Consider the following 26,378-nt stretch of genomic DNA (forward strand, 5'->3'; position numbering starts at 1 on the left):
GTATCTTAAATTGTAACATTCTCCACCATCACAAACTTTCACCCAAGGTATCAGGGAAAGGGGAAAATTGATCGCTCAACACAAAACATGCATAATGACTACAGTTCCTGGCTCTGTACTCTGTTACTAGACCAAGGATTGTCCTCTTTTTTTTTCTTCCAGTATCCATTCAACATTTCTGTTACAATTGCTAGCATTTCGGTTAGACAAGGGTCTTTATCAGGCGTAGGTCACAAGCCATCATTCCTGAAATATCCGAGGTTATAGTGCTGTCTTGACTGAGTTGCTGCAATTTCCTATTGAAAAAAAAAAAAAAGATTTGAATGCAGGTGGTTTAATAGAAAAGCAATCCCAGGAAGCAATAATGAGAAGCAAGGGAAATGAAACAAGGAAGAGATGAAGGCATTACAGGGTGGGGTGCATTATCAAGTCATCTGTGCTATAGTGACTGGTACTCAATCCTTCAGGTTCATCTGAGGAACCTTTGAAATTACGTCTTAGAACTGGCTTTCCAGGGAATAGAAGGATGATAATTTACTCTTTGGCTCCTGTCCCCAGTTGGTCAAAGCATTGTCACATGTCACGTGTGTCAACTTCTATGGGTTAGACATGCATAATACTGAGTGGATTCCCACAGGTGACCCATGCTGTGTGTCAAAGAAAACACGGGGCAAGAAGGAAAAGGTACGCAGCAAAGGCATGAAGTTTGCAGTTGCGCAAAGATAGCCCATGACTTGTGGAAATAGCCACACTGAGAATGGCTGGAGTAAGTGCTAGAGTTGTGTGGAAACTAAGTGAACGCAAGATATATTTGACACATCACATAACATGCAAATATCAAAAACAGAAGTAATAAAGTAAGGACTAACAATGTCAAGAGTGAAGTCCAGAAAACCCTGAAAGAGGTGTTTAACTTCAATATGATTTTGAAAGATGACTATGAGGTTTGGAGGACGGGGCATTTTAAAGGGACCAGCATGTGCAAAAGACAACAAAAGTGAAACCACGTAGTATGTGACAATCTCAACTGAAGGGCTAGTTTTCTTAACATTCCAGATTTAGCTGTTGTTTTTTATTTAATTATCTTTCAATTGTATTTTAAAATATATGAAAAGCAAATATATCCTCAGACTCTGTGACTTTAGCAAGCCTGTACATATCTTTTAGCTTCCATTCTCTCTATACAAAAAGCGTACTGGACCATGTAACCTCTAAGGACTTTTCTGACTCAGTTCTATGCATGTGCATCATGTAAAGGCAGGTAAAATAAGTAGACATTATAAATCACTTTATGTGCATGTGCCAGCAATTTGTCTACACAATGGTAATTACATACAAAATTATCTAAAAATAGATTCTGGAAGAATTAATGTGGAAAATATGGAGGCTACATTATTCCTTTTGCTTATGCACACATAACTGATGGTAGAAAACTCTCCACTTATGAAGTGCAAGCTGTGTTGCTCATGCAGCATTATAAATGCAACCTGGGTTAAAGTATTTTGTTTTTAAATTTCTTCACCTTAAAATATAGTTTGCTTAATCAGGTGGAAGGCAGATTGGTAAGAATAATTTGAACTGGGAAAATTTGATAGTTATTTTCAAGATTATATTACTCTCTGCTGACTAGTTCTCTTGCTATGGAGAGATCAGTAAGAGAAATAGGTTAGCTTACTCATACAAACTAATTATTCAGCCAGGCTCGGTGGCTAAGCCTGTAATCCCGTGCCTTTGGGAGGCTGAGGTGAGTGGACTGCCTGAGCCCGCGGGTTCGAGACCCACCTGGGCAACTTGGTGACTTATCTCTACAATAAATAAAAAATGAGCCAGGCGTGGTAGTGTGCACCTGTAGTTCCAGTTACTTGGAAGGTTGAGGCAGAAGGATCGCTGGAGCCCAGCAGGTCGAGGCTGTGGTGGCTGGGAGTGACCACTGCACTCCAGTCTGGGTGACAGTGTGAGACTCCAACTCAAAAAAACAAAAACAAAAACAAAAACTAATTATTCTGCACATTGACTATTAAAAATTTTATATCATTAGTTTTTTTTAGTTAGCAACTAAGAGAAATTATTTTGGATAAGAGTAAGTAGTGTAAACAAAAGCATTTATATACATAAACTAATATTTATACAATACACCAAATGTGATAGGTGAAAGGTACTACTACCCCTGAATTTTATAAAACTTTGTGACTCACTTCACCTCTTCAAATCCACTATATTTATAACATAAACAATTATATTGTAAGTGAAAATACTTCTAAATCATTTCCAAGTTTGTCAGTTACTAATAGATACAACTTTTTTATTCATGGTAATGTGAACATTGACAGACTATCATAATTCATGTCAAAATATCTCATTAATTTATCTTTAGAGCTTTGAAAACTCACAGCCTCTAGAAAGGAATACACAGAGTAAGATTAACTCATTAGGTAGCAAAGGCTGCCTATTATGCTTTTCTGGATGCTATAGGCCAAATAGTAGAGATTTTGTTAAGTGTAATTAACAAAATCTTTAAAAATATTATTGTTCAGCAATGAACAATTAGAATTTGAAATTAAAGCCATCACCTTTTAGATTAGTACCTCTCAAAAGGAAATGTTTAGGTATAAAATTAACAAAATATGTACAAGAGCTATACAAGAAAAATTACAAAACTCTGATGAAAGAGATCAGACAAAAACTAACAAATAGAGAGATATTCCATGGTCATTAATAAGAAGACTCAATTGTGTAATAGTGCCATAATGTCAGGTCTTCTCAATTTAATCTGTAAATTCAATGCAATCCTAATCAAATTTTCAAAAAGTTATTTTATAGATAATGACAAATTTATTCTAGAATGTATACGAAGAGGCAAGGCACTTAGAATAGCCAAACTGATACTGAAGAAGAACAAAGTTGGAGGAATAACACTACCTGGCTTTAGGATTACTATAAAGCTACATGTTATGAACTGAATGTGTCTCCCAAAATTCATGTGTTAAAGCCTTAATCTCAAAAGTATGGTATTTAAAGAGGGCCTTTGGTAAGTAATTTGGTCATGTGTATGGAGCCCTCCTGATGAAATTAATGCTTTTATAAGTAGCAACACAAGAGAGATTATCTTTTATTCCCTGCTAAGTGAAGATACAGCAAGAAAGTGGCTATTTGCAAACATGGAAGAAAACCCCCACATTGAACCTTCTGACACCTTGATTTTACTTCCCAGCCTCTGGAACTATGAGAAATAAATGTTTTTTGTTTAAGCCACTCATTCTATAGTAATTTGCCGTAGTAGCCCCAGCTGACTAAGGCACTAAAGTAATAAAAGCAGCACAGTATTGGTGAAAGAATAGACAGACCAATGGAACAGAACAGAGTCCAGAAATAGACCCACGCATGTGGTCAATTGGCCTTTGACAAAGGAGCAAAGGCAATACAATGAAGGAGAGATAGTCTTTTCAACAAATGGTACTGGGACAACTGGACATTTACATGCAAAAAAAAAGAAAAATCTGGCCTTACACCCTTCAGACAATTAACTCAAAATATATCATAAACATACTAAATGTAAAGTACAAGAATATAAAATTCCTAGAAACTAACATAGGATAAAATCTAAATGACCTTAGATATGGTGATGACTTTTTAGATACTGTATAAAAGACATGATCCATGAAAGAAATAATGGGTTAGGTGAACATCATTAAAATTAAAAACCTCTGCTCTGTGAAGGACAATGTCAAAAGAATGAGAGGACAAGCTATGGACTGAGATATTTGCAAAAAACAGATCTGCTGAAGGGCTGTTATCCAAAATATACAAAGAACTCATACAACTCAGCAATGTAGAAATGAATAACTTGATTTAAAAAATGTACAAAAGACCTGTACAAACACATCACAGAAGATATACAGATGGCAAAAAAAGGGATATAAAAAGATGTTTAACGTCACATGCCACTAGGAAAATTTCAAAGTAAAACATATCAGAATGGCCAAAATCCAGAACATCAACAATACCAAATGCTGGTGACGATTGCAGCAGTAACTCTCATTCATTGCTTGTGGGAATGCAAAATAGTACCTTCACTTTGGAAGACAGTTTGATCATTTCTTACAAAAGGTAAACATATTCTTACCATATGATACAACCATTGTACTTCTTGATATTTGTCCAAATGTCTTGAAAACCTACATTCACACAAAAGCCTGCACACAAATATTTATAGCAGCTTTATTCATAATTGCCAAAAATTGGAAACATCCAAGATGTCCTTAAATAGATGAATGGATTAACTGTGGTACATCCAGACAAAAGAATATTCTTCATCACTAATAAAAAGAAAGGAGCTATCAAGCCAGAAGGGAGAGGAGGAACCCTAAATGAATATTGTTTAGTGAAAAAAGACAATCTGAAAAGACTACATATTGTATGATTCCAACTACATGACATCCTGGATAAGGCAAAACTATGGAGAAAAAGGCAAAACTATGGAAACAGTAAAAAGATCAGTGCTTGTTAGGAGTTGGGAGGTGGGGGATAAATAGATGAAACACAGAGGATTTTTAGGGCATTGAAACTATTCTGCAGGATACTGTCATGGTGGATACATGTCATTATACATTTGTAAAAATGTATAGAATGTACAACACCAAGAGTGAATCCTGATGTGAACTATGAACTTCGGATGACAATGATGTGTCAATGTAAGTTCATTGATTATGATAATGTTCCACTGTGGTATGGAATGGTGATAGTAAGGGACTTTGTACATATGTGGAGACAGAGGCGATATGAAGACTTTCTGCACTTTTGACTCAATTTTGCTGTGAACCTAAAACTGTTCTTAGAAAATAAAGCTTATGACTTAACAAAAGATTATGATACTGAGGTTGAACCAACATTTCCTCTAAACAGTTATTATTAGATACTTTTCTCTCATTTTTCCATATCTGTTGGTTTCACATACTTTCTGATTGCTATCAGAAAGTCTCTAGAAGAATTTTAATAGGAAAGAGTATGGTATATTAAAGGAAAGGAGAAAAAATGCATTTAAGTTTGTGTGTATTTAACTTTATCTCTTCATTTCAATTATAAACTCTTTCAGAGGAAAGCTCATGTCTTATACAACTTTTAGTTCTTTCTGATGTTGCTTATGTAAAGTGGTTATCTGCTCATATTATAAAGCATTTAGAAAGAACATTGAGTAGAACACAAATAATACCTAAAACAGCAAAGTATTGACAGCTTACAACAAGTTATCATTAAATAGTTCAACTATTTTATTTATAGGTTAGGAGATGAACCTTAGAGACATAAAGTCAGAGACTCAATATCTCAAAACTATTTAAAATCAAAGCCAAGACCAAAACAACATTGAACTCCTACTCCCTTGTTTGAAGCTAATTTGGTGCTTAAGTAAGAGAAATATGTTATGTCTTACTTGTGAACTAATTTTTGCACTAAACTAGCTATTCTATTCCTGGCCAAATCTTTGACACCTTGTGGTGTTTAGGGGTAAGGTGAAAGCTAAGGGAGAGGACTTCAACCATTGTTGTCTTTTATCTACATGCATCAAAAGCAATTCATACCGTTCTTTTTTATTAATTGAATCTAAGATAATTCTTTTGACAGAAATATCTTTATCACTGACTTTCAACATACTGGGGATTTTCATTACACATTATTTTTTAAACCTTCTTTTTTTTTTTTTTTTTGAGTCGTAGTCTCACTCTGTCACCTAGGCTGGAGGACAGTGGCATGCGCACAGCCACCGCAGCCACGATCTGCTAGGCTCAGGTGATCTTTCTGCTTCAGTCTTCCAAGTAGCTGGAACTACAGGTATGCACCACTATACCCGACTAATATTTTGATTTATTGTAGAGATGAGGTCTCACTATGTTGCCCAGGCTGGTCTCGAATCTGTGAGTTCAGGCAATCCTCTCGCCTCTGCCTCCCAAAGTGCTGGGATTACAAACATGAGCCACTGCGTCTGGCTTCAACCTTCTTTTAAATGCATATTTATGTAATCTTAGAATTGTGATTAGCACATTTGCACATATTTAGATTGATTTGTGATTTTAACCATTGAGTTACTTTCAGGGTCTGAAAAAAACTATTAGAAACTCTTATTTTTCCCTTGTTCATATCCTCTTGTTAGGGAATCTGTGTCACATAGGTCCACCTGCCTTGAGCTGTGTGAACTTTCTCCCACAACAGACAACCCCTACCCAGTTTATTGAATCAGTTATAGGCCTAATACCAGAGGAACTAACCTAAGTGTTGAGCTTGTCTAACCAATTTTTTACGCTTAAGAACATCAAGGGGAACCATGCCAACTGAGATTGTTTCCGCTGAGCACTTGGACTGGTAGGTGATATAAAGTCTGGTCTTGGATGGTCATGTTCAGTTGGAATGAATCAAAAAAGGCTGACAGACATTCAAAGAGGATGAGATGAGGAATCACACAGTCAGCGATGGAGAGATGTGAATTGTTTTAACTTTTTAGGGTATTTTGATTAATGGCCCTGGTTGGAAATGAGGATGTTGCTCTCTGGGTTCTCTGTTATATTCATATTTTCTTCCTTTTTTTGAAAATCTTGAATAAGCTCTTCTTACAACAAAATTATTTCTAGGCTAAGAATAAATGTCTGAACAACAATATATTTTTTCAAGTTCAAGCGTACAAAGAGAAGAAAAGGAAGAAAAGATGAAAAAAGTAAAATGTGCAGGGAGCAAGATGGTGTGAAATACCATACAAATATGAAGCCCATTTAATTTATCTTTTAAACTGAGACACAATTGAAGTGAAATGGGGGACTTTCAATCATTATGTCAGAACAATGGGCTAAAACCAGGACTGTATTCAGTAATCAGGGTGTATGGTGACCTAAGATATAAAAGAATCTAAAGGCAATGGTAACAGGAGGAAGACTAATATTCAGAGGGAGAAGAGGTACCAAGAATAAGGGAGATGTCTCACTTAGGGGAAATCACTAAAGACAGCCATTAAAAACACAACTCGTTGTTATTCAATTGTTAACTTCTTAATCTCTGTCTATTTCATTTTTAAATTTAATGTTTCATATTTTTGGCTATCTGCTAAAAGAATACAACAAATAAAATTGATTTGTCATTGTACAACAATTTATTGAAAAATACTGAAGTATTCAACACAACTGAAGTTTTAAAAATTAGATATGCTAAACAGAAATTGAAAAAATTCACAACCAATTTAAGATTTTATGTCGATGTAAAGCATAAATGGATCTTCATACACAGTTTTTTTTCTTTTTCATTTGTAGATTGAGTATAGGTCCACTGGTCGAAACTCAATGTTATTTTCCTTCCATTAACCAATGATACATCATTTTTAATGTCCAGGTTCTATTGCTTTGCTGTGAAACAAGGAATTTAAAACAAAAATAACTGGAAGACAAAATTGTAGCTTTTTATTATCATTTCCCTTAATTTATTTGCATTTATCTGTCTCCACCTGATTATGGGGTTTATTATCATTTATATTCATTGAGACTCTCCAAAGCATTTTACTCAATTTTCATAGAGACAGGTAACTGTATTTTCTTACTCATGGCTCACTGGTTTTTGTAACATTTAATTAAATTGTGAAATAATAGTCATAATAGATTTAAACAGCATGGATAGGTTTGGGAGCAAACACAATGGAACATAGACAGCATGCAAGGATGGGAAAGGGAAGCTTTCCTCAGCATGGGCGTTTGGTGGGATTTGATCATCAGTCAACAAGTGTCAAGAGAAAATGGAGCACTCTGAGAAATCTGGTGAATGGGTTAAGAACAAGTGTGAGGTTGAGTTTCTATTACACTATGTTAGAAAAAATACTTTATGTGAAGAAGATAGAAGTCTTTGGAAACTTAGAATCGTGTATCTTTGATTTTAAAATTTTTAGTGTTTATTAGAGGTCTAAAAATATTATATCAATGAGAATAAGGAAGAAGTAAAATAAACAATGTTTGGTGAGGCAATGTATATCACTGTGCAGAGCAAACACCACTGTGCATTTATGCATCTCCGAAAAAATAGCTTTAAATTAGATTACGAAGAGATTCCTTTTATCAGCACTGTTTTCAGTATTTTGTTGTTGCTGTTGATCTAGAAAGTGAAAAATGTCTCTAAACATGTGCTGAAGCACAATGCCCATCATCAGGCAATAGGAATGTGACTCACAATTCAGTGGAAGTCAACACTGTATTTCAAATGGTGAAATGAAGTTCAAAGGCATCAACCATGTTTTCATTGACGAAGTGCTGAAGGAACTGTGTATACGTCTATCTAGAACACACATGTAACCCTGAATATAGGTCATTTGAGTGAGTTACTATTGTAGAGAATTAAATATTATTACCAAATTTAGAAAATAGTTTCTCCCACAATGCTTGCCTGTGTGGGTTTTCTGCAGCTACTTAATAGATTGTATCACGCAGTCCTCTCATCCCAACTATGTGGTGGCACTTTGATCTCTACTTCGCAGTCAAGAAAATTGAGGCTCAGAAAAAGTACCAAAGTTCAAACAGCCAGTGAGCAACTGATACCAGGGCCAAGCACTTTCCTTTCTACACAGCTTGCTTTCTTTTTGGCATGAGGTGTTCATAAACACAGGACAGGAAGATGCAAATATGCTGAAATGAACTAGGCATTGTTCTTTAAATTTTAAATGGACTTTGCTTTTATAAAGGCCCTACCTGCTAAGATCGGTGTAAGTCTTCAGAGCTAGTAGCGTAACCTGGGGCACTAGTTTTAGGGTACACACTCTGAAAAATAACCCTTTTTTAAGTGTTGAACCTTGAGTTTTGGTTGTTTCAAAAGTTCCCGAAAAAAGCCCAGCCCCAGCAACACAAAAACTAATAGAGATGCCAAGACTGAAGATGAACTTTAGTGAACTCTCAGCATTACCATACTGAAAATCCTGTCCAAGGAGGAAATTTTTTGTGGTTTCCTATATATGTGAAGTATGAGGAAGCATGATCCAGGAGTGTGTCTGCACTGCCTTTACTCCACCTCTACATATGATGACTCAGATAGCCAGCATAACAAAAGCCCTGTTTTCACCTTTGTTTGGAGAGGCATTGATTGGGAACTACCACCATTGTTTTTCTTACTCATTGCAAGTAATAAAATCTACCTTGGTTATGGTCATTGGACTGTCACCTACCAAGGAACAGAAACCACCTGCTGTATGGGTAGCAGTAATAATACCAACAACAATAATCATTTTCTCAAAATTACTTCTCATATTCTTGTGTTAGTTTAGAGGACAAAGCTTCTGAATCTTAGTCATGCAAATAGAAAATCCTTGTCTAAATTATTATAAATTAATGAACTCAGTTGATTTCTAAGATACTATGTTAAAATCAGATTATTCAAAGTTGTCATTTATTTATAAGACTATTAATTATGGTATTACTTATTTTGCTTATAAAATGAAATGTGTGCTAATGCCTAGAAACAGACGTGTTGCTTGGATAATCTCTGGGGACTATTTTGCGACTGCAGTTGTGGATAATGTTTTTCTTTTAATTAAAGAAACAAAACAAAAAGGAAGCCGGGCTCGGTGGTTCAGCCTGTAATCCCGCGCCTTTGGGAGGCTGAGGTGAGTGGATTGCCTGAGCCCGTGAGTTCGAGACCCACCTGGGCAGCGAGACCTCATCTCTACAATAAATCAAAAAATCAGCCGGGCATGGTAGCACACGCCTGTAGTTCCGGCTGCTTGGAAGGCTGAGGCGGAAGGATCGCCGGAGCCCAGCAGGTCGAGGCTGCGGTGGCCGGGAGCGGCCACTACACTCCAGTCTGGGTGACGGAGTGAGACTCCAACTCAAAAAAAAAAAAAAAAGGATTCTAACATCAGAGGGAGTATATAGAATTTAATTTGATTTCATTGAGGAGAATGAAAAACACCCAGAAGCAGAACACATCTAGGGCTTCAAAGGACCAGTTTGCCTCAAGTGTATTTGCTATTTTTAAAGTGTAACTCAAACATGACACATATAAATTAGTAGACCATAATTCCCAAGAGATTTTGAGTCTTACATGAGAAGTAATAGAATAAAGAATACATGGACTTTTAGCTTGTGACAGAGTCGCCAATTCAGAGAACAGAAAATACTTAAAAAGCAGTTTTCTTGACTGTTCTGCAGAAGCTCAGTGTAAGTTGGCACACCCTTAGATGATCACTCATGTAAGAATTAATGATGTCCATTCTTCAAACTTGTCTTTTCTTTACATCTTTGCTCATGCCATTTTTCCTACACAGACTGTCTTTCTTATTCCCAGCTTCAGGAGTTCAATCTTTCATGGGCAACTCATTATCAACTTCATCCCTGAAACCTTGCATGAATATCTTTGTTCACTCTCCATTCCCTAAACTTCTAGGGAATATATGACATTTTAAAATCACATATCTCTATCAGGCACTGACCAAACACATAGTTATTTATGTATATATCTTAACTCCCTTATTTGTAAACTCTTGGAAGGAAATTTGATTTATATTTTACTGTATTTTTTTAATAACTTACAAAAGGAAGATGTTCTAAGAGGGAGTCTTAACAGCTACTATATAAATAAACGACTATGTATTGAATATTTTTTTGCCTCCAATGTCTTTCCGACTGTCACTGATGCTTGAAATTCAACCATTAGTGATACATTTCACTGACTTAAGTCCTGTGATTTTTCCATAAAAGCAAATAGTCCAAGATTAGGTAATCATTGTCACTAGTCACTTAATGTGAGTTTTACTGTCATTTACACACACACACACACACACACACACACACACACACACTCTCTCTCTCTCTCTCTCTCTCTCTCTCACACACACACACACACACACACACACACACACACACACAATGACTGGGCCATTATGAGAAGATGAAGCTTTTGGGTAATGGAAAGAGGAGGACTGTTAAAACAGAAAAAAGGTAGAGAAAAAGAGAAGCAAAGCCATCCAGACAAGCCAGGGGTAGATCTGCGTCTATGCTTTCTCTAACCCCTACTAGGTACAGATATTCTTATAAGGGAGTTCGTCTAAGAAAACATTTTTTAAAAATAGTTTTTTGTCCTCAAACTTAATTCCAACATAAAATTGCTCAAATCTAAGGTCTTTCTGGAACTTGGTATTGGCAAGTTTGATTCCTTCAAACCTTTCAAACTGGCCAGATCATTTGTTCAGAAATAGCTAGATTTGTCTTCACCACATTAAAACATTTGTCATCCTTCCGTCAATCTGTGGCAGGACACGGTTGTTATGGCTGTCTTGCCGATTAAGCCCATTTGGGGCTTTCTAATTGAAGCTTCAAATAGTAGCATCTGTTCTTCATCATCTTAATCTGTGGTCATTTTCCTGAAAGGCCAAAGATGGCCAATTCATCCTGAAACTGGAAATCAATATCCCTCTAACCTCATGTGGCCCAGATTTTATGAATAGCATCCATGGTTTCATTCAGAAATGTTCCACCTTACTTTGATTCTTGGAAAATAGAGATCATTCTAATACTCTGCCTTCCAGATGGTTCTGTCTTTAGCCAACATTCAGCAATGAGCCAGAAGCCTGTTTATTAGAACAGTCCTGGAGAAATTGCTCTCACTACTGCACTGGGGGTCCTGATTTTCTCATCAGATGTCATTACAGTGACCCTGTGCTCAAATGGAGATTCTGTGATAATGGACATTTTCTGGGTTGTACAGACTCAATGATTTTTCGCTGAAGAGGGGATTCAGTGATAAGTTAAGTAAAACTTTCTGATGCTGGTTTACCTTCCAGTTAGACATATAAGATACTGCAACAATCTGTAAATTCAAAGACATAAAATCACACAACTTATCTTTTTGTACCATGTTAGCATTGTATAGTTTGTAAGATTCTTTCAGGAAGGAGGAATATTTTATAATCACAAATAATCATCCAGTACCTTAAGTTTGCATGAATGACCCTTTTATCTATATAAAGCATTTCATATTTATAATCTAATTTAATCTTCTCAGCAAACATATGAAGTTGTATTGCAAGTACCAAAAAGAACTCAAAGTAATCAAATGATTAAGAAATACAATTTATCTCTCATATTTATAGGACACCTGAGATAGGGCAAATTTTGAGGTATGTAATCTCATGGTTTTACCATATCATGTTATATTTTTTCCTTTTTTGTTGTTGTTTTTTTGCCTCAGCCTCTTGGTTTTTCTGAACTCAGGGTTCCAAGATGGTAGTAGCAATTCTAAGCAACACCATCATTCTATGAATATTTATTGGAAATCGAATATTGTGCTGGGTACTGTTCTAGGTTCTGGGGATATAATAGTGAATAAAACAGATAACACTTTCTGTATTTGTAGAACTTCTATTTTAGTGAGAAAAACTCAACTCTGTCTAACAAAAGAAGAGAAATATCCTTTATTTGTATCTTTTGAAGATACTTCATTAAGAAAGTTGAAGTATAATTTTAATACAATGAAATGCAAATGTCTTACAGTTTGACCAGGATTGGCAAATGTATATGCACGTAACATACACTGCTATTAATCTATACACTCTTTTCGTTACCCCAGAAGTATCCCTTATTCTTTCTTACCAGTTAATTCTCCATCTTTACCCTGAAACAGTCACTGTTCTGATTTTTATCACCATAGAACAGTTTTGTCTCTTCTGGAATTTTATGTAAATGGAATTGTTCTGAGATTTATTCATGTTGCTGCATGTATCAAACTCCATTTTTTAAATTACGGAGTGGTATTCCATTGTATACATATACCACTGTTTATCATTGTCCTGCTGCTGGACACTTGGATTGTTTCCAGTTAAGAGCTGCTATGATTAAACTGCTACAATCAATCTTGTACAATTCTTTAGATTTGAGTCATTTTGAAATTATTTCCCTGGTTACTGATGATGTAGAACAGTTTCCATGTGTTTATTGACCGTTTGTATATATCTTTAAAATAGTCTACTCAAGGCACTTGCTCATTTTAAAAATTAAGTTGTTCACATTTTTATTATTGTGTTATAGAAGTTCTTTATATTTTAGTTATAAATTCTTTGTCAGGCAAGTGTATTATACATTTTTATTTCTGTTTGTGGCTTACCTAATCTTTGTCTTAATGATATTTTTTGATGAGGAGAAATTTAAATTTGATGAAGTTCAGTATATTATATTTTAAAGGTTATTGCTATCTAAACCTAAGAAATCTTTGCCTACCCCAAAGTTTCAAAGGTATTTTCCTATGTTTCTTCTAGAAGCTTTATAACTTTAGCTTATAGCTTTAGGTTTATAACATATACTTTACATACAGAAAAATTCACTTTTTAAAGCACATAGCTCTGTCCGTTCTGATGAATGCATACAATTGTGTAACTACCACAATATAGAATAGTTTCATTATCCAAAAACAATTTCCCAGTGCCCCTTCTGAGACAATCTTTTTCCTCTACTCACAGTTCCTGATAATTTCTGCTCTGTTTTATGACACTGAATTTTTGATTCTTAAGAATTTCATATAATTGAAACCACACAGTATTTAACCTTTGGGGTCTGGCTTAATTTACAAAGCATAATGCATTTGGACATCATCCGTCTTGTATCTTTAACAATAATCAGCTCTCTTTCATTCCTGAATAATATTTTATTGTGTGAATAAAGAACTTCTTGACCCATTGGTTAGTTGAAGGACATTTGGATTGTTCATAGATTTTGGTGACTTTAAATACAATTTCTACAAATATATGCATGTAGTTTTTTGTCTATATAAGATTTTGTTTTTCTTAGGAGGCAGATCGCTGGGTTATATATGTAAGTGCAAGTTTATTTTTATAAGACACAGTCAAACTGGAGGACATTAGCAACATAGCAGAACAGGTGAAGGTCCTGACTCTCTCCAGCCATGGATGCACTGAATAAACATCTACGCACCAATACGTTTTCTCTGAAATTTGGAAATGAGTCGAGAGGCAACTGAGAAAACGTCCACATTTAATGGGTGGGTAAAACTGAGGCATACTCAGGCACAAATTCTTCTCTGGACACTGTGATGTACTATCAGGAAGGAATCTGCAACACCTAGCTTCTCCTTGAAGTGAGAAGGGCATGGGTCACACATACAGTGCCCTAATTCTAAGGTTTCTCATGATTTGGCTCTTAATTAATCTAGCTCTGAGAGCAGAAAAAAATAGGTACACATAAATCTATCTAGTCCACACTTTAGAAAAAAAAAGTGTTACTTTTACATGGATATGCAAACACTTCCAGGAGCTACACACACTGAAAAGTGCAAAAAGGGACTAAAAAAGCATAACTCTCCTTTTCTCCCCAGAAAGAGTTCTCCAGTATAATCTGCCAACTGCTGCTGCTAAAAATTGAGCATCCAACCAGACTTCATCAGGAAACTAACTGGGCCAACAAATTACAGACCTCCTAGAGTCTGAATAAGAACCTGGCACTTCCAGTACCTTCTCCCCTATCTCACCTAGATGATAAATTCAGGTCAAAAGATTTTCTCTGAAAGAAATTTGTCCATACATTGGGTGCCTAACTTTTAAAGCTTTCACAAGAGACACTTCATCTCAAACTTCCTATCTCTGGGGGTGAAAAGGACCAGGCATAAGTGAGTTTCCATAAAGCACAGTACTAACAGGTGGTTTCAAATGGGTGCACAAGAACTCCCTGGAGCTATATCTTTGAGGAGCAGTGCAGAGACAGGATTGAAATACACAGCTCCCAGTTTCTTCCCAGAAAGTGTTTCCCTGAATACTCTTTCAATAGCTGCTTGATGGTCTAGCTTCTAGCTTGCAACAGGGAGTCAATGGGGAAGACAAGCAATAGCTCTCTGAGAGCCTGAACAGGAGGTCAGCACTTCTAAAGTTTTTTCTTCCAGCTTGCCTCAGCAATAAATTCAGGTCTACTGATTTTCCTGAAAGGAGTTTGTCCATACATCAAGCATAATTCCCATATAAGGGACTGCCTTCTTAAATACCTAGCTCAGGGAATTGATGGGGCTTTACATTTCCAAGTCTCCCTACAGCACAGAAAACAAAGAAGTAGACATTCATTGGGCTCATTTTTAGCCAACATCAGAGGGTAGTATGAATGAGAGTGCAGGCATTTGCCACAAATCATTCCCCTGCTTAGTGTAGAGAGAGTATAAAATAAATGACTGCTCTCGGCTGCCCCCTGAAGATGGAAGGAACTGGAACACACATCTAACATTTCAAACTTTCCAGGTACATCTAGAAGATCTGACATCTACCTTATTTATCTTGGGAGAACTGATAGGACTTGATAAATCTTAATCTCTGAGGGTCAAGAAAAATAGAGATAGCAGTATGAATAAACACAAAGATGTGAGAGCCTCCTTAGAATCTCTGAGTGAAACTGATTGGTAAAGTTCTCCTACGTAAGACTAGTCTGACACTACTGGGAGAAGCTTTTGTCTTATCTAATGCATGGAAATCAAAATAGATAGACAAGGAAGATGAAAAAACAAAGAGATAAGTTTCAAATAAAAGAATTGAATAAGCTGGGCTCGGTGGCTCAGCCTGTAATCCCACACCTTTGGGAGGCTGAGGTGAGTGGATTGCCTGAGCCCGTGGGTTTGAGACCTGCCTGGGCAGCGAGACCTCATCTCTACAATAAATCAAAAAATCAACTGGATGTGGTAGCGCATGCCTGTAGTTCCGGCTATTTGGAAGGCTGAGGCGGAAGGATCACCGGAGCCCAGCAGGTCGAGGTTGCGGTGGCCGGGAGTGGTCACTGCACTCCAGTCTGGGCAACAGAGTGAGACTCCAACTCAAAAAAAAAAAAAAAGAATTGAATAATATCCAGAAATGAATTCTAATGAAATAGTGATATTTATCCAACAGGGAATCAAAATAATCATCATGAAAAGGCTCTTTGAGAGCAAAAATAGTACATACTTTAAATTTCTTTCTTTTTGGGATGGAGGCTACAACACTTTATTGGGGGGAAGGATGGGGGGGAAGGAAGGTGAAGGGGCAAAGAGCATGGACCTTGACCGGGTGGACCTCCTGAGACATGCCACTGCTGCCAAAAGCACTTTATATTTCAACAGAGAGAAATAGAGGTATACAAAAGTACCAAACAGAAATCACATAGTTGAAGAATACTATAACAAAACTGAGAAACTCAATAGAAGTGTTCAATCGAAGATTAGATTAAACAGAGGGAAAAAGAAAATCAGTGAACTTAAAGACAGGCCATTGGAAATCATCCAAACTGAGGGGGAAAAAAGGAAAAAACAAAGAAAATTAGTAAAAATATCTTAAAGGACTTACGGGGCATCAGCAAGCAGAACAATACATGCATTATCAGAATTTGAATAGAAAAGGAGAAAGGGATAGAAAATATATTCAAGAGAATAATGGCAAAAACTTCCCAAACCTGGAGAAGGAATAGAAATCCAGGAAGCTCACAGGACAATACATAGGATAAGTCCAAAGAAACCAACACCAGGAAACATTATAATCAAATTATCAAAAGTTAGAGACAAGGGGAAAAAAATACATACACAACAACTACCATAAGACTAAAGAAGGATTTTCAGTTGAAACCTTGCAGGCTAGAAGGGAGCAGGACCATATATTCAAAATTCTGCAAGAAAAAAAAAATCTACCCAAAATACTTTATTCAGCAATCTTGTCTTTCAAAAATGAAAAAGAAAGATAAAGCCTTTCTCAGACAAAAGCTGAAGGAGTTTATTACCACTAGAACTGCCTTTCAAGAAATACTAAAGGAAATTATTTAAAGTAAGGAAAAGGGCTGCTCATTAGTAACATAAAAACATATGAAAGTATAAAACTCACAGGTAATAAGAACAAACCAAATGTACTTTAAAACACTCTAATACTGTAATGATAGTGTGTATATCAACTGTAACTCTAGCATAAATTTTAAAAGACAAAACTATTTTTTTTTAAGTTGGAGTCTCATTCTTGTCACCCAGACTGGAGTGTAGTTGCATGTTCACAGCCACAGCAGCCTTGACCTGCTGGGCTTAGGCGATCCTTCTGCCTCAGCCTTCCAAGTAGCTGGAACTACAGATGTACACCACTACACCTGGTTAGTTTTTCTGATTTATTGTAGAGATGAGATCTCACCAAGTTGCCCAGGTTGGTCTCGACTCACTGGGCTCAGGCAATCCTCTTGCCTCAGCCTCCCAAAGTGCTGGGATTACAGGCTGAGCCACCATGCCTGGCCAAGACAAGACTTTAAAAAATAACTATAGCTACAGTAATTTGCTAAAATATACAAATAATTAAAACATGTAGATTTTGACATCAAAAAATAAAAATGGGGGCAAGGCGTAAAAGCGTAGAGTTTATGTATACAATCAAGGTTAAGTTGTTATAATATAGGCTGTTAGTCTGGTAACCACAAAGCAAAAACCTATTGTAGATACACCAAAGAGAAAAAGAAAAGAGCCTAAGCATACCACTATGGGAAATTATGAAACTACAAAGGAAAACAGCAAGAGAGAAACAAAGGACCTTCAAAATAACTAGAAAACAATTAACAAAAAGGCCTTAGTAGCAATTAGGCAAGAGAAAATGACATCCAAATTGGAAAAGAGGAAGTTAACTTGTCCATGTGTGCAGATGACAAGAGTGTATATATAGATTTTACATATATAGATGACAAGAGTGTATATACAGATTTTACCAAAAATCTGACAGAACTAATACAAGATAGTAAACTTTCAAGATACAAAATCAACATACAGAAACCAATAACATTCCCATGCACCAATAATGAACTATCTGAATAAGAAATCCAGGAAGCAATTCCATTTACAATAACTACAAACATGAAAAATAAAATACTTAGGAATGAATTTAACCATTGAAGTGAAAGGTTTCTACAATGAAAGCTACCAAACACAGATGACAGAAATTAAAGAGGACACAAATAAATGGAAAGGTAGTCTGTGTTCATGAATTGAAAGAAATAATATTAAGATGTCTATACTACTCAAAGTGATCTACAGATTCAATACAATTCAAGTCAATTCCTATTAAAATACCAATAACATTATTTATAGAAATAAAAAAAACCCTCAATTTAAAAATTCATATAGAACCACAAAAGACCCCAGAAAGCCAAAGCAATATTGAACAACAACAACAAAAAAGAGTCATCACACCACCTGACTTCAAAATATATTGTAAAGTTATAGTAGCCAAAACAAAATGGTATTGGTAAAAAATAGAACAAATATACAAATGGAACAGAATAGAGAAGATGAAAAAAACCATACACTTACAACCAATTGATTTTTTATAAAGACAACAAGAACATACTTTGTGGAAAGGACAATCTCTTCAAATAAATAAATGGCTTTATGGAATGAATACCCACATGCAGAAAAATGAAGCTATACTTCTGTATCTTACCATGTAAAAAATAAACTAAAAGCGTATTAAGGACTTAAATATAAGATCTGAAACTATAAAACTACTAGAAGAAAAAACACAAGAGAAAAGCTTCATACAGCCAGTAATTTTTTGGACAGTAACTCAAAAGGAAGAGACAACAAAAGAAAAAGTAGACAAATGGGATTACACCTAATGAAAAAACTTCTGCACAACAAAGAAGATAATCAACAGACTGAAGAGACTGCAGGATGGGAGAAAATATTTGCAAAACATGCATCTGGCATAGGGTTAATGTATAGAATATGTAAGAAATTCAAATAACTTAATAGCAAAAAAGCTAATAATATGACTAAAAGTGGGCAAAGGACTTGAATAGACTTTTATCAAAACAAAACATACAAATGACCAAAAGGTACCTGAAAAAAATGCTCAGCATCACAAATTATCAAGGAAATGCAAAATAAAACCACAATGAGATATTATCTCACACTAATCAGAATGGTTATTATCAAAAACACAAAAACAAAACAAATGTGGCTGCAGATGTGGAGAAAAGGGAACAATGATATACTGTGTGTGGAAATATAAATTGGTATAGCCATTATGGAGTAGAATGTGGAGGTTTCTCAAAAGAATTAAAAGTATAACTACTCCATGATCCAGCAATTCCAAATCCAAAGGAAATTACATCACTATGTCAAAGAGAAATCTGCACTCTTGTTTACTTGTTTACTGCAGCACTATTCAAAATAGTCAAGATATGAAATCTATTCTAGTCAATGGATGAATGAATAATGAAAATGTGGAATACAAACACAATAGAATACTATTCAGTCATAGAAAAGAATGAAATCATGTCATTTGCAGCAACATGAATGAACTCCGGATGACATTGTGTCAATTGAAATAAATCAGACAAAAAGACAAATACTGTATTATATCATTCATTTGTGAAATCTAAAGAAGCTGATTACATAGAAGTACAGAGTAGGATAATGGTTGCCAGAGGCTAAGGAGGATGGTGGGGAAGGAATAATAAAGAGAGATTTGATGATGGGACGAAATTGCAAGTCCATCCAGGTTGCTATAGGGTTCATGATTTTGTTCTTCTTTGTGGCCACATGGTGTTCCATCATGTATACGTGCCACGTTTTTTTATCCAATCCTGTTTTGATGGGCAGCATGGTTGGTTCCGTGTTCTTGCTACTGTGAAAAATGGTGCGATAAACATATGTGTGCAGGTATAAAAAAATTGCAGATAGATAAGAAGGATAAGTTCTGATGTTCTATAGCACAGTAGGGTGACCATAGTAAACAATATTGTGGTGCATATTTTAAAATAACCAGAAGTGAGAATTTAGACTGATCTTACCACAGAGAAATGAAAATGCTTGAGGAGTTGAATATGGAAAATACTATGATTGGATCATTGCACAATGTATACATGTATAAAAACATTACACTGCGTCCCCATAGACATGGGAATTTGTTATGTGTCAATTAAATTCAAAATAAAATTAATAGTTACATTGAATGTAAATGTTTTAAATTCTGAAATACAAAAGCATACAGTGGCAGCATGGATTTAAAAAAAACCAAACAACTGTATGCAACCTATAAGAGCCTTACTTCTCCTTCATGAAAATTTATAGACTGAAAGTGAAGGAATGGAAAAGATATTTCCTATAAATGGAAACAAAAAGAGAACAGCAGTAGCTATACTAATATCACAAAAATAAACTTTAAGTCAAAAAGTGTAAAAAAAAAAAGGCAAAGAAGGTTGGCCATTATGTAATGATAAATGAGTCGATTCATATAGAGAATAGAACAATTATAAATATAAATGCACCCAACATCAGAGTACCAAACCTAAATATATAAAGTGAATGCTGAGCAATATTAAAGGAGTGATAGACAGAACTACAACAATATTAAAAGACTTCAATACCACACTTTCAACAATAGACAGATTATCCAGATATAAAATCAACAAGGAAATAGTAGACTTGAACTACAGCTTAGACCAAATGTATCTAACAGAGATACACAAAACATTCAATCCAAAAGCCACAGAACATATATTTTGCTCAAGAGCACAAGGTACATTCTCTAGGATAGATCAAATGTTGGGCCATAAAAAAATCTTAAGAAATTTAAGAAGATTAAAATTATATAGAGTGTCTTTTTCAACCACAATAGTATGCAAATAGAAATCAATAATAGGAATAATTGAGAAAAATTTGCAAATATGTGGAAATTTAAAAATATTTCTCTGAACAACCATTGAACCAAAGAAGGAGCTAAGAAAGAAACTTTAAAAGTGTCTTGAGACAAATGAAGATAGAAACAGAATCTATTAAAACATATGGGATGCAGCAAAACAGTTCAAAGAGGGAATACATAAAGTTAAATGCCAACAACAACAAAAAGAAAAAATTTAAATAAATAACCAAATGTTTCAACTAAGGAATTATTTTACAAAGGAACAAAGTAAGCCCAAAGTTAGCAAAAGAAAGAAAATAGCAAAGATCAGAGCAGACACAAATGAAAAAGAGACTAGGAAAACCATAGAAAAGATTAACAAAACTAAGAATTGGGTTTTTGAAAAGATAAACAAAATTGACAAACTCTTGGCTAGACTAACAAACAAAGTGAGAAGACTCAAATAAAATCAGAAATAAAAGCCAAGATATTACAACTGATACTACAGAAATACAAAAGATCATAATAAACTTCTATTATACACCAACAAATTGGATAACCTAGAAGAAACGAATTCATTTCTATTAACATACAATCTGCCAGGACTGAATAATAAAGAAATAGAAAATCAGAGCACACCGATAATGAGTAAGAAGATTGAATAAGTAATAAAAAAAATCTCCCAACAAAGAAAAGTTCAGGAATAGATGGACTGGTGAATTCTGCTAAGCATTTAAATCATTAATTCTTCTCCAACTTGTCCAAAAATTTGGAGAGGAGGAAACACTCACAAACTAATTTTACATAGCCAGTATTTCCCATACCAAAGCCAAACAAAGACACGAACAAGAAAAGAAAATTAGAGGTCAATATCCCAGAAGAACACACATGCAAAAATCCCTAACAAAATGCTAGTAATCCCAATTGAAAACACATTAAAAGGACCATTCAGCATGATCAAGTGGGATTTACCCCTAGTATGAAAGGATGATTCAGCATATGCAAATTAGTAAATGTGATTCATCATAATAATGGAATGAAGAGTGAAAACTATATGTTCATCTCAATCGATACAGAAAAAGTAACTGACAAAGTTCAACATCCATTATGATAAAAACTTTCAACAAAATTGGTATGAAGACATGTTCCTTAACACAATAAGGGCCTTATATGACAAGCCCACAGCTGACAATATACTCAGTGAAGAGTTGAAATATTTCCCAGCTGGGTGCGGTGGCTCATGCCTGTAATCCCAGAACTTTGGGAGGCAGAGGCGAGAGGATTGCCTAAGCCCATGGGTTGGAGGTCAGCCTTGGCAACTTGGAGAGATCTTGTCTCTACAATCAATAAAAAAGTTAGCTGGGTATCATGGTGCACACCTGTAGTTACAGCTACTTGGAAGGCTGAGGCAGAAGGATCTCCTGAGCCAAGTAGTTCGAGGCTGCAGTGGCCGTGAGCACACCACTGCATTCCAGCTTGGGCAACAGAGTGAGACTCTGACTCAAAAAAAAAAAGAAAAGAAAAAGTTTTTCCTTTAGGATCAGGAACAATACAGGAGTACTCACTCTTAACCGCATCTTTCAGCATAGCACTGAAAGTCCTAGTCAGAGTCATTAGGCAAGTAAAATAAATAAACGGCATCCAAATAGGAAAGGAAGAATTGAAATAGTCTCTGGTAGCTGATGATGTGAACTTATGTGTAGAAAACTCTAAAGACAGAAGCAAAAAAACTGCTGAAATCAATAAAGAAATGTAGTAGAGTTGCAAAATACAACTTTCATAGACTGGGAGAATTAACATTATTAAAATGCCTATAATATTCAAAGAAATCTACAGATTTAATAAAATCTGCATCAAAATTTCAATGTCATTCTTCACAGAAATATAAAAAACAATCCTAAAATTTGTATGAAGCCAAAAAAGATACCAAATAGTCAAAGCAGTCTTGAGCAAAAGAACAAAGCTAGAGGCTTCACGGTACCTGACTTCAAAATAAGTTACAAAGTTATAATAATCAAGTCAGCATAGTAGTGGCATGAAAACAGACACATTTATCAATGGAATAAGATAGGAAGTTCAGAAATAAATGCATACATTTTTTAGAAAGGTGCAATGACCCACAATGAATAAAGAACAGTTCCTTCAATAAATGCTATTGGGAACTGAATAACCACCTCTAGAACAATAAAATCGGATCCTTTTTTCAGCCCATATTCAAGAGCCCATTAACCCAAAATGAATTAAAGACTTAAACTTGAGACTTGAAATTGTAAAAGCTAAATTAAAACCTTCCCCAATTTTTCTTTATCCACTGATTTATGCTTGAATTTCTAGTTTCACCCTTAATAAGCCTTTTATTCTAATTAAAATATATAGAGCATCTCTGAGGTAACAATTGAAGATGTTAACCAGAATTTTACAGATGCCTATAAAGTAGGGAGCTGCAAGTAGATTTTTAAAGATTAAAAATGCATTATAGCACTGAAGGGAGTAGAATGTGAAAACCAAAGACAAATTTCTTCCCCTCAGATTAGTCATCTTTTCTGTAGTGCCGTAGAAAGCAACTATCACATTATAGGCACTTAATTTTTACTCTTGTTGTTGAATTTTTACTCTGTAGCATAATTTTTCAGAATAAATGAATAGAGTAAATACTGCAGTTTGAAAAATTATTGACCTGAAAAGATTGAAAATCTCATAACTCCCTGCTAGAACCAGTGCCAAATGGCATGTGCATGTTTTTAAAGAAGAGCTTGCTTCTTTAAAGAAGTGTGGCTATTGTTCTATGTTAGGGATATCATTGAAAAGAATAAATGAAGAGGGATATAATGCACTAGAATAGATAGAAAATAAGAATTCTGAGCATTTTGCACAAAAACATATGATGACCAGTAATTTATTTAAATCACTTTTTAAGAGAGTTAAGCTGCTAATCTTGGTTACTTGTAATAACTGGTGTTTGTTCATTTTATTGTAGCAACCATTCCATCTGGTGATAGCAGTTCAGTTGAACTGAATTTTTGTTTCTTGCCAAGAGAGTAGATGACTTAATAAAACTGTGATGTTTCCACATATTAATAATGTTAGATTTTTTTTTTTTAGTAGTTCATTTCCTCCAGGCAAGAACACTCCTAAAGTGCCTGCCCCCGCTGAAAATTAACTAAAAACACATCTATAGTAAATAGAAGAGCAACTCTGTTGAAAGATGAGAGATGAACATTGACCAGAGAAAAAGATTTTCAATGGCTTGTGGGTAGCTACTCCTGTGACTGGCTGATGTCTAAAGATGTTGTCAATGTACTAAGTAGAGACAATCATGAACAAATTATTATAAACAAAATATCGCTGACAAAATATACATTTTAAAAATTTAGTCTGGGAGTGATGGCTCATGCCTGTCATCCCAACACTTTGGCAGGCTGAGGTGGAAGAATTGTTTGAGGCTAGGAATTTGAGACTAGCTTGGGTGACATAGAAAGAACCCCATCTTACAAAAAGTAATATACCTAAATGGTAGTTTCCAATTTCCTTTCTCTTATGAGCATGTCTACCATGACACTTCAAACATTTTAACGTTATTTTCTATTATGTCTCTGATGAAGCAATTTTTCACTCACATAATCTAGGAATTTTATGATTTTCGGGAGCAGAAAGTCCTAGGCTAGAAGCAAAATAATTGCTAAAGATTCCATCAAAGTCCAAAATTGTTTTTGAATTAAAGGGATGCTGGATAAAACTAAAGGGGAATTGTGATCCAATAATTTCCAAGGTGTGGAGCTGCTGATTTACCCTCTTGTTGCTATTGGTGCTCCTGAGACTGTGTGGGAGTGCCCAAAGGAGAAACGTGGAAAAGGCAAAGTAAGAGGACACTTTTTACATTTTGACTCAAGTTCAGAATGAGACTCAGTGCTGCCCACCCCACCGCCATCATACAAATGAAGATCTTCCAGTTACAAAATTTCCATCTAATTTCTTTTCAAAATCCTAGCCTACAAATAGTAAGTCTTCTCTCTCTTCCCCTTGTTCAGGATTGTGTTCTTAGATCTGTGATTCTGTCCTTATTTCATGAAATCTGAATTTCTTACCTTCTGGAGACTGATTTACTGATTTGGAGAATTATTCCTCTTTTGTCAGGATGTCAACAAATTGTCCAAGATTGTGTTCCTGAAACAGTCTGTCTATGAACTTTTTGAGGCCAAGCTCTGTAGATATTAAATTTTATTATTCTAGAAAGAACCACAAGACATTAGTCATTGCTAGTTGCATTCCTATGCTATGAAAGATTTTTATTACTCCTGTTTCTATATTTAGGAGAGTTCCTCAGTTTTCTCATCACTATTTAGAACAACAAACCTTCGTGCACCTAGACTGTCTCCCATTCTGCACCAAAAACTCTGCTAAGCTCAGTGGACATTTCAGAAGCGCCTGGTTCTGAGTCATCAGAGGCTTTGTTCATCCTTTACCTCTGATTTGTGGTTGTGGCCAGGAAAGAATGTTTAAGTTCTTCCATCTTAGAAGCATATGAGTCTGGGAATCCGCTAGCAAGGGCCTTGAGCTCAATCTTCTGCAAGTGATCATTCCTGTGAACAATCTCTTTCCACTTCTCATGGCTTTCTTGGATGGCCCTCAACAAGAAGGTCAAGTCTGCAGTGAAAAGAAAATACACCACCTTACTTGTCTAAAATGAAGACTCAGTAATAGTAATATACATCCTTTTATATTCTGCTTTTTTACATATGACTTAATAATGTGATCATTTTTAATATCGTTAAATAATTTAAAAATAGGAGTAGAAAAGTATGTAATATGTTAAAATATGGCTGTTCAACAATTTATTTGATAATTTACTTAATTTTTGACCGATTTATTATATACTCTTTCTCATTTTAAACACTGAATTGCACTAAGCATCTTATTCTTCATTTTTTTGTTGTTATTTTTGACTTTATCTTGAGTTTGAATATCAAAGTGCTAGCAGAAGTTTCTCGACTTTCCCTTTAACTCCTCTCATATCTGTCCTGAAGCTCTTAGGAAGTAGAATTCAAAATAAAATAGAGGCAGAACCTTCTGGTTTCTGAAGAAGCAATTTATTGTTCCAAAGAACAAAGAAGGAGAAAGGCTGTATGGTGTTGGTCCTGAGGGCTGGTTCACTTGGTGCTGTTAAAAGGAAGAGTCCTTTCTGGGATTAAGCTGAAGTAGCCTGAGTATCTATAGCTAAGTGGAGACAGTTGAGAGGAGACTAGGGAACTCCTGATTTTGAACTCACAGGTAGAATCTTCTCTGAATTTGCTTTATCTTAAGGTGTCTTAAAACTTCAGACCACACAATTGGATGTAATTAACACATGAAGCCAGACACTTGGACAGCTAGTTTTAGTTTTGGACCCCTGTCCAGTGTGCAGTGGCTTTTCCACTCTACTCCCTTGTGAGACCACCCCCACTGCTCTTCTCAGTACTCTGAAGCTTCGGTTTATTTAGATGATTCTTTCTTAGTGCCACAGATAAATTTCCTTCTATGTGCACTCCCACTCTTTATACTTCTAGCACCCTGAGTCATGTCCCTGGGCCCACCTCTGACTTTAGACGTTATGACAGCATCCTACTTTAAAAGTACACGCGTATCTTTTTACTTTCTGCTTCAAGGATTCCTCATACCCTGCAGGAGCCTGCTAGATCCTGCTTGACCCATGCACAAGCTCAGTCCAGAAATTCAGGGTAGTTAATATCTGTCCACAAATAGGTACAAGAGTCAGTATGTAAGAACTATA

The sequence above is a fragment of the Carlito syrichta genome, unplaced genomic scaffold, assembly GCF_000164805.1.
Source record: "Carlito syrichta isolate Samal-C Ts95f unplaced genomic scaffold, Tarsius_syrichta-2.0.1 Scaffold287781, whole genome shotgun sequence".
Taxonomy (NCBI): Eukaryota; Metazoa; Chordata; class Mammalia; order Primates; family Tarsiidae; genus Carlito; species Carlito syrichta.